The following is a 9,824-nucleotide window of genomic DNA, read 5'->3' as shown; positions in this document are numbered from 1 at the left end:
ACAACATTTCATGGGCCACGAACTTTGAGTAGGCACCGTGCGGTGAAATATTGTCCGTACAGTGCAGTGATGTCACGTGTGAGATGTGACCAATCAGAGAAGAGTAGTGACTGAGGTCACGTTTGTAGATAGATTAGACAGCAGAGCTTTGCAGACCATTGACAAGAGAAGACGGGTCTCTTACTGGGTAAAGTTTCTCACCGGGCGCTGGGAGGTCGGTTAGACTCGTGCCGCGGTATTGAATCGTTGGATTCAACTGCTGTGTTTACAGGTATTTATTGAATTGATATTTTGCTCGGAGATATTATTTTGCTCGGAAATATTGACTTGAGAAATGACCGGGAGAGTCATGTGTGAATTGGCTGAAAAGCGTGCGAGGTTGTCAGCCATTGTTGAAAATGGAATGTTTACATGTTTTTCGGAAATGAAGTCGCTTATGAGTAAGCGGGTGTATATACTGTAACCGCATAAGTAGTCGACGGTAGTGATAAAGAATGTCATAAAAGTTTATTCAAGTATGGAGACTTATGGTAGTTTAAACTTGTGTATTTTAGCATCCCGGGCCGAGTGGGTCGCGGAAGTATCCCGGGCCGAGAGCGGTCGCGGAAGTGGGAACGAGACGGGAGGTTCTGCCTTACGCCCGAGCCGAGAGCTGTGGGAGTGCAGGAGGGGAGACAGCGTGAAGCGCTGTAAAACGGGAACCCCGTCCCCATTCCACCACACGAAGCCAGTTTGTGTGGGTGGGGTTGGAGCAGTACGTGCCACTGAATATGTGAGTACGACTGGGAGAAATTAACCAGCGTGATAGCTGTACGGAGATACGTTTCCCAAGTGAACAACCACGAGACGTCGAGCGTCGTGGGTTTTTATCATCTGTGTGTAACAGAAGTGAATATTGACAGAAGTATTGCTTGAGACAATGACTTCGTGTGTAGTGAGACAGACGGGCTCTCACGGAACAAAGCTTAAAGTGTTATACGTGTGTGCACGGGAATTGTAGACTGCATGACAGAGTAACATGTATGTAATTGTGTGCAGTTAGATTTCTGTGTGTGTTAACAGAAATAGAACTTTCATGTTGAGCGAAAGTGATCTGTAGAATGGATGTAAAATAATATGTTTATGTTGTGTTATTGAACATTCTAATAGAGGTGCAGGGGCAAAGGGCTATACTGTGTTCTTGTCTTTGTGCCTGGTTGGAGTGTTGTGTGTGTGTGTGTGTGAAGGCTAGATAGTAAACAGAGAGTAGCACGCACAATTTCTGATAGGAGTAGATATACATACACACAGACTTACACACGTAAATTCCAGCCGTAACAGTCTGCTCACAGCATTTTCACTCAGGTACGAACAGTTTTGCTTTTTTGATCAATGACACTGTAACTATAATATTGTAATGTTGTTGTTTTCTCATGTAAAGTTGCTCAGATGTGCACACTGAACCACTCGTCACCTACTGACTTAGGTACTGATGTGCACAATGTGACAGACCAGATTGTCATGTCAGTGCAAGGAGTAACAACTGACACAGTGACAGTAAATAAATGCCTTTACTGAAGTGCAGTACAGGAATCAGTTTCAGACTATGTACAGAGAGGACTTCAGAAATTTGCAGACTTTCTAAATTGTAAATACTTTCATTATTCATTAGAATGAAATTAGATACAGGTTTAATCTACATGTAGTTTATTTTCTGTTTTGCAGGTAAGCCATCATACGAGATGATGGAAACTGACCCCGACTGGGCACCTTCACTCCTTCTTGGACACAGCGAGATGAAGACCACCGACACAGGGCGTCATGGGCGACAGAAGAACAGAGCCGCAACAAAACAGCTGCTACAGGAGGCCACTGAAGCTGTCATGATAGACAAGGGAGAAGCAGAAGGTGGTGACGTGCATGCAGAAGATGATAGTCATCATGAAGAGATGGAAGATGGGGAAAACACCAGGCTGAGAGAGGAGGTAACTCAGTTAGAACAGGAGCGAGACATGATGAGAGGAGAGATCAACAGACTGTTGGAAGAGAATAGAGAGCTCAAGAAAAAGTTAGCAAGCAGGGAGATCGTTGAAGAGTCGTTTCAAGGAGACAACGAGAAAGTACGTTTTTATACTGGTTTACCAAGTTATGCGACTCTTCTAGTTCTGCTGAACTATCTGTCCCCTCATCTCCCTCAGGGGCGCTTGCTGTCACCTTTCCAGCTTCTGATTGTGGTATTTATGCGTCTGCGCCTGAAACTGCCTGTGTTGCATATTGCGTACTTGTTTGGCATCCACAGAACTACGATAGCCAGTGGGTTCAAGGATACTCTTAGTGTTATGTACACGCAGATGACACCATTTGTACCATGGCCAGGACGCGAGTGTTTGCGGGCGTGTATGCCACATCAGTTTGTGGAGACGTTTGGGAACAAAGTGGCTGTGATCATTGACTGTTTTGAAATTTTTATTGAGAGACCATCAAATTTGTATGCCAAAGCTGCTACTTTTTCAAACTACAAACACAACAACACAATCAAACATCTCATTGGCATTACACCTAACGGGCAGATTTCTTTCATTTCCAAGGGTTGGGGGGGGGGAGGACAACGGATCGTCATATTACAGAGGAATGTGGCTTCCTGGACAAGCTATTGCCTGGTGACTTGGTTCTTGCGGACAGGGGGTTTGATATTAAAGAGAGTGTCGGTTTGATGTGTGCCGAGGTAAAAATACCAGCATTTACTCGGGGGAAGTGTCAGATGGAAGCAAGGTCTATAGAAGAAACAAGGAAACTTGCGCACTTGCGCATCCATGTCGAGCGAGTCATTGGAAACCTTGGGGGGAAATACAGTATAATAACAGATACCATTCCAATTGACATGTTGCTTCCATGTGAGGGAGAAGATGTGACATTCTTGGACAAGATTGTGTTTGTCTGTTGCGCCTTGACCAACATGAGCCCAAGTGTGGTAAATCCCTAGGGTGAACTCTGCAGAGCATGAGGCAGCTCCAGGCAATGCAGACAAGAATGTCACGTCGTATGTTTCACCTGGAAGTGACGTGTCAGTTAGAATTGAACTCGAAGGCAGTGTAGTGAATGTAGACAAAACCATAGTAGGCCTATATAAGATACAAGAGTCGGCGATACATCTGTGTTGCTACCTTTATTTTAAAGCAAAGCTTTGAAGTTGTTGACAAATCTCATGGTAAATTAATCTTACTGTGCGAGTCACTAATTATAAATTTGCATTTGTAAGCAAATGCAATTTGTAAACATTTGTGTGTGTATGTATGCCGGTGTGGGAGGGGGTGGGAGGGGGTGTGTGGATGTGTGTGTATGGTTGCTAGTTTTAGTATAGTATTATGGTGTCTATTGTTTTAGTGTTATTGATGTGATCTTTATCAGTACCAATACTTACGACGCTACTCTTTAAATTTACTAATGCTCTTTATCTACTTGTTGAGATAGGTCTTTTATTTGTGGGGGGATTTTAGTGCTGGATTCGTTTATCATTTTGTTCTTATCGGTTCATCTCTCACTCTTTTATATTGTCATGAGCTTGTGCAATACCTGATGTATTAGTGAAGTGTAAGATTTGCTAAGGTGCTCCGTGTGTGAAATCTATAGTTTTACTCATCTGTTTTAATGTGGCCTAGTTGATATGTGTATTCTTATGTAATGTGTATGTGTTGCGATCAGTTGTAGACAAATTTTCCGTACGGACATTAAAGTATATTATTGTATTGTATTGTAAAACGGATTGATGTAAATAATACTAAGAATGAAAATAAATTTTGAAAGCTGATTTTCTGTTCATGTTGAAGAACTCTTAACTTGTGTGGATGTGTTGGTATCAGTGCAGCTGTGAATGACATTGTATATAGCTTTGTATGTGTGCATTTTCTTTTGAATGTTTTCATAACATGCCACTGGTAAAAGTGGTATTCAAATGAATTACAAAAAAATCTTTGTGAAAAAAATGCATGCTTATAACCTGAGCACTATTGGGGTTTCTGAAAAACACACTTTTTTCCCAATTAAGCCATAGGCAGGTTTTTATGAAAACAGACACAAACTGTACCACTTTTACACACACCACACACACAAACCACACACGCTGTTTAGAGAGGGGTTACAAATAGTCATAAGTTCAGTTTGGGGTCTTTTTGAAATCTGTTTGATGCATCTTGTCTGTGACCATTGTGGCTATGCACTCAAAGTCAAAAAAGTGCAGAAAGGTGACAAATGAAGATTTTTCCTTCTTACAAGACAATGTGTGATTTTGCACATTTTGCCTCAGTCTTTATCAAGAGCCTGTCTAACCCACTTTGAAGCTGTTGGAGACTGCAGTAATGTTCCTTACATCAAGGCGAGTGCACAATGGTGCATTTCTAACCCCCCTCCCCCCTAATGTTCACTTTAATATCAATCAATCAATAGATATTCAGTCACAGTTTAACTAACTCATTCACCCTGATCACTCACTCATCCTGTTCTATTGTAGTTGTGCTAAGTTTGCGGTTTGCAGACTTTATTCTTTTTCCCAAATTTCTGTCCTCATGGCATCAAGTGGTTTTGTTTATAAATACCCCCCTCCCCCCTCCACACACACTTCATACAGATGTGGTATAATTGACGAGAACGGCGGAATCAAAAGTGCACAAAGACGGAGAGAGTGACGCTAAGGCGGAAGCTTCCCAAAATGGCGGACGCGTTCTGTTAGGGTTAGAAACGTGACGTCATCGCTCGGAGCCTATACAAACGTCATTGTAAATATTATGAGGCATTGCCAGGACCTTGGATTCTAAGCCCTTTCAGAACGCCCCTTGTAGGTGGAGGACGTGAAGTTTCAATTTTTCTTCATTTTGTTCTTAAATGCGGACATCCCGACGCCCCCACCCCCCCCCCCCCCCCCCCACCCCCTCCCCACCTCCATGAAGCATGTACGTGAGCCGGCGGCTTATTCACAATGCGAGCATTTCACTTTGCGAACATGCCACACACACACAGAAAAGAAAAAGAAAAGAAAAAAGATAACATACGTCGTTACATTCGCGAGGAAACAAATGTAAGAAGGGCTGTTCTAAAACTGGCCATGAATAATTCCTGAGATTAACCTACATTTTGCTGTGCGTTGGCTTGTCGTGTCTTTATCGCGCGCACATGTTCGTTTTGTAGAACTTACCTGTGCTACTTTTGTTGCCGTTTTAGTGCACAAAGACTCTGTGCGGGAATCACTAACTTGAAAACCTTGGACTTTTTTTCTCTAAAGACAGTTGCTTCGAATCAATGACGAAGCCAAAAGACAAGAGCTTTTGTGAGATGTATAGATGGGGGAGAAAAAAACTCCACAAACATAAATCAGTCGTCACTTTGTAACGGTACTGTTTTGATGACGTAAGCCGTGAGTACTGCTTGGCAGAAAAACTGCTAAACTTTATTATTGTAGAACCTCGAACCCAATAACTAAGGTCCGTGGTAGAACTTATCTGAACTACTTTGTTGCAGTTTTAGTGCACCCAGACAATGTATGACTCCCCAACTTCGAGACAGTAGCTTCGAAGCAACCTGACGAACTCGAAGGGAAAGAGCCCTGTGTGAGATGTAATTTAGATGCATATTAAACAAATATCACTAACATAAATCAGTCCTCACTCTGTAACAGGTATGTCTTGATGACGTAGGAAATACGTTTTGTTTGGCAGAGAAACTGTTTAACTGTGACCGTCGAGTGGAAAGATAAAGGCATTTTAGATCTATGCGTGCTCCGTTCTCGTTCAATATCTCGCTCGATCTGAGGTTTCTTGGTTCAACGATGCTGACAAAATACTTTGAAACCAGATAGTGATTTGAATACGAATAAATCAGTCGTCACTTCGTAACAGTGATGTAGAAAAAGTGCTGAACGATTGCAAGCAAGTTGAAAGATATAAGACTCTCAGTTCTTTGCTCGCTCGCTATGCGTTCTCGTCTAAGATCTCGCGCGTCTCTCGGGGGTTTATGTGACCCGCGAGATCGAAGAACTACCATAAAAATTAAAACTACCACAACTAAAACTTTGAACCAAGATAGTGAGTGACTTGAATGCGAATACCTGGCAGAGGTGATATTGCCTTTTAACAGGCAAGCCGTTAAATCAGTGACGTCATTTCCTTGCGACTGACGCCAGTCACGTTTGCCGTTAATGTTTTCCTTCGGCACATTTTTGAATTCTACAGACGTTCCTGGAAGGAGGAAGCAGGATGTGGTAGGAATAATGATGGTTCCGTAGACTCTAGCGCACGTATTGAACCAAGTTGCTTGGAAAACGACAAAAACAACAAGAACTTTGCCCCCTTAAGAGTATAGGCTTGCAAACTTAAGATTTTTTGCTCCACGAAAATTGTTGTTGCCAAACATAAATTAGACTAAAAGGATTGAAGGAACAAATAATCAAACTAACAAACAACAAGTCGCGTAAGGCGAAAATACAATATTTAGTCAAGTAACTGTCGAACTCACAGAATGAAACTGAACGCAATGCAACGCAGCAAGACCGTATACTCGTAGCATCGTCAGTCCACCGCGCACGGCAAAGGCAGTGAAATTGACAAGAAGAGCGGGGTAGTACTTGCGCTGAGAAGGATAGCACGCTTTTCTGTACCTCTCTTCGTTTTGACTTTCTGAGCGTGTTTTTAATCCAAACATATCATATCTATATGTTTTTGGAATCAGAAACCGACAAGGAATAAGATGAAGGTGTTTTTAAAATTGATTTGGACAATTTAATGTTGATAATAGTTTTTATATTTTTAATTTTCAGAGCTTGTTTTTAATCCAAATATAACATATTTATATATTTTTGGAATCAGAAAATGATAAAGAATAAGATGTACGTAAATTTGGATCGTTTTATAAAAAAAATAATTTTTTTACAATTTTCAGATTTTTAATGACCAAACTCACTCATTAGTTTTTAAGCCACCAAGCTGAAATGCAATACCAAACCCCGGCCTTCGTCGAAGATTACTTGACCAAAATTTCAACCAATTTGGTTGAAAAATGAGAGCGTGACAGTGCCGCCTCAACTTTCACGAAAAGCCGGATATGACGTCATCAAAGACATTTATTGAAAAAATGAAAAACAGGTCTGGGGATTTCATACCCAGGAACTCTCATGTTAAATTTCATAAAGATCGGTCTAGTAGTTTAGTCTGAATCGCTCTACACACACACAGACAGACAGACAGACACACACACACACATACACCACGACCCTCGTCTCGATTCCCCCCTCTACGTTAAAATATTTAGTCAAAACTTGACTAAATATAAAAAGAGAAAGGAAAGAAAGACAGACAGACAGTCACAAAACGCCAGTTAGACAGAGATGCAGACAGCCAAACAGAAGGACAATTAAGAACAGACATCACCATTAAATAAAGGGTTTGATAAAACAGCCAGTAACTGAACAGTTCATTTACAGATACATGATTATATCAACACGTTGAAACACCTTTTAAAAACTATGACTTTGTTCATATAAACTATAAAAGATCTCATAAACATGTAATAGGAAATTGTCTACGCAAATCTTGCAACTATTACACGTTTGCGAAAATATTGAATTACATTTCTTTTTTAAAGTGTGTCCTCTTTCCTATGCCGCTGTTTGTGCATGCGTGCGTGCGTGCGTGCGTGCGTGCGTGAGCATGTTTGCCGCATGCATACGTGCATGAGTATGTGTGCATGCATGCATGCATGTGGGTAGGTGCGTGCACGCGTGCGTGCGCATGTCACTTATTGAGTGCGTGTGCAATCATGCCAATGGCGGCAAAGAAACATTGCCAAACAAAAGCAAACAGAAGTTTTCAAGGAAAACAACCAAGTGCATTCGGGTTTCAAGTACAAGTACAAGTAGTACAAATACATAGAGTTGGTTTTATTCTTTCCTTTGTTATCCGTTTTACAACAGATCTGGGTCACACAAACCGACTTCGTCAGTTATGTTTGTATATAGTCTTGAGTCGAGCGTTTGAAAATGCCTGAGCCTGAAGGCGGGTGTAACTTACACCTCTTGGTATCAGTCTGCCTTAGAGATGAGGAGGACGGTTTGCCGGATGGCCAGAATGGCGCGCTGCATTTTCCTGCCGCGACGGTGCCTGAGCTAAACATTGGCGGGCACTGCTCACAGCCCGGCACACGGCACCGGAAACATTCCCCGTCCCTTCACCTCTCTCGCCACCACCCGCCCTACCCTTAGTCTCATGCCTGTATATGTACCGGGCCGGATCTGGGGGGGGGGGGGGGGTTCCTGGGGTTCCGGAACCCCCCCCCCCCCCCCTGGCCATCCAATGTACCTCTCAGAGAAAAAAAAATGTGGACTTTGGACCCCTGCCTTCAGTTGGAACCCCCCCCCCCCCCCCCTTCAAACGAACTTGGTCCGGCCCTGATATACCACGCCCGTCCTTGTGTTATTGCAGAACCAGTAAATTCTCAACGCTTCTGTAATAATAATAATAATAATAATAATAATAATAATAATAATAATAATAATAATAACGGGTATTTATATAGCGCCTTATCCGAAGTTCAAAGCGCGTATGCTTTTTTATATTTAGTCAAGTTTTGACTAAATATTTTAACATCGAGGGGGAATCGAAACGAGGGTCGTGGTGTATGTGCGTGTGTGTGTGCGTGTGTGTGTGTCTGTGTGTGTGTGTGTGTGTGTGTGTGTAGAGCGATTCAGACTAAACTACTGGACCGATCTTTATGAAATTTGACATGAGAGTTCCTGGGTATGAAATCCCCGAACGTTTTTTTCATTTTTTTGATAAATGTCTTTGATGACGTCACATCCGGCTTTTCGTGAAAGTTGAGGCGGCACTGTCACGCCCTCATTTTTCAACCAAATTGGTTCAAATTTTGGTCAAGTACTCTTCGACGAAGCCCGGGGTTCGGTATTGCATTTCAGCTTGGTGGCTTAAAAATTAATTAATGACTTTGGTCATTAAAAATCTGAAAATTGTAAAAAAAAATAAAAATTTATAAAACGATCCAAATTTACGTTTATCTTATTCTCCATCATTTGCTGATTCCAAAAACATATAAATATGTTATATTCGGATTAAAAACAAGCTCTGAAAATTAAATATATAAAAATTATTATCAAAATTTTTTTTTCGAAATCAATTTAAAAACACTTTCATCTTATTCCTTGTCGGTTCCTGATTCCAAAAATATATAGATATGATATGTTTGGATTAAAAACACGCTCAGAAAGTTAAAACAAAGAGAGGTACAGAAAAGCGTGCTATCCTTCTCACCGCAACGAATACCCCGCTCTTCTTGTCAATTCCACGTGCACTGCCTTTGCCACGGGCGGTGGAGTGACGATGCTACGAGTATACGGTCTTGCTGCGTTGCGTTGCGTTCAGTTTCATTCTGTGAGTTCGACAGCTACTTGACTAAATATTGTATTTTCGCCTTACGCGACTTGTTTCAATTTAGATCTCTGTACGCATTTGTTTCGTGTTCAGTGTGACAATAGTCGGTCACATTCTCTTTCTCTCAGTTACCCGGCCATTCCAACATAAAGTGTGCATTCACTTCATAGTCTATACCATAGCACAATCATGCTGACGCTTGCAAATAATTATCCCGAGTTTTAATGTGTCGAGTGCAAGCTGCAAGAGATCAGTGAGGCTTCAGTCCCGACAGGGAGCTTGTCGCTAAAGTCACGTTGCAATGTTTTTGTGTTGTTGTTTTCTCACATTCGAACCTGCCAACAACGAACACCCAAAAGACCGAGCAAAAGTGATAGTTGTAGACAGGTGGTCGAAATGGAAAGTAGAATGACATAG

General features: G+C 41.7%; 1 pseudogene; it reads left to right on the top strand.

The window, feature by feature from the left end:
* Nucleotides 1–1,325: 1,325 nt before the first annotated feature.
* On the top strand, nucleotides 1,326–3,791 carry LOC138954127 (uncharacterized; annotated as a pseudogene).
* The last annotated feature ends 6,033 nt before the right edge of the window (nucleotides 3,792–9,824 follow it).

Source organism: Littorina saxatilis, unplaced genomic scaffold (assembly GCF_037325665.1).
Source record: "Littorina saxatilis isolate snail1 unplaced genomic scaffold, US_GU_Lsax_2.0 SUPER_4_unloc_1, whole genome shotgun sequence".
NCBI lineage: Eukaryota > Metazoa > Mollusca > Gastropoda > Littorinimorpha > Littorinidae > Littorina > Littorina saxatilis.
The sequence above is the reverse complement of the archived record's forward strand: the minus strand, read 5'-3'. Positions and strand labels throughout refer to the sequence as shown.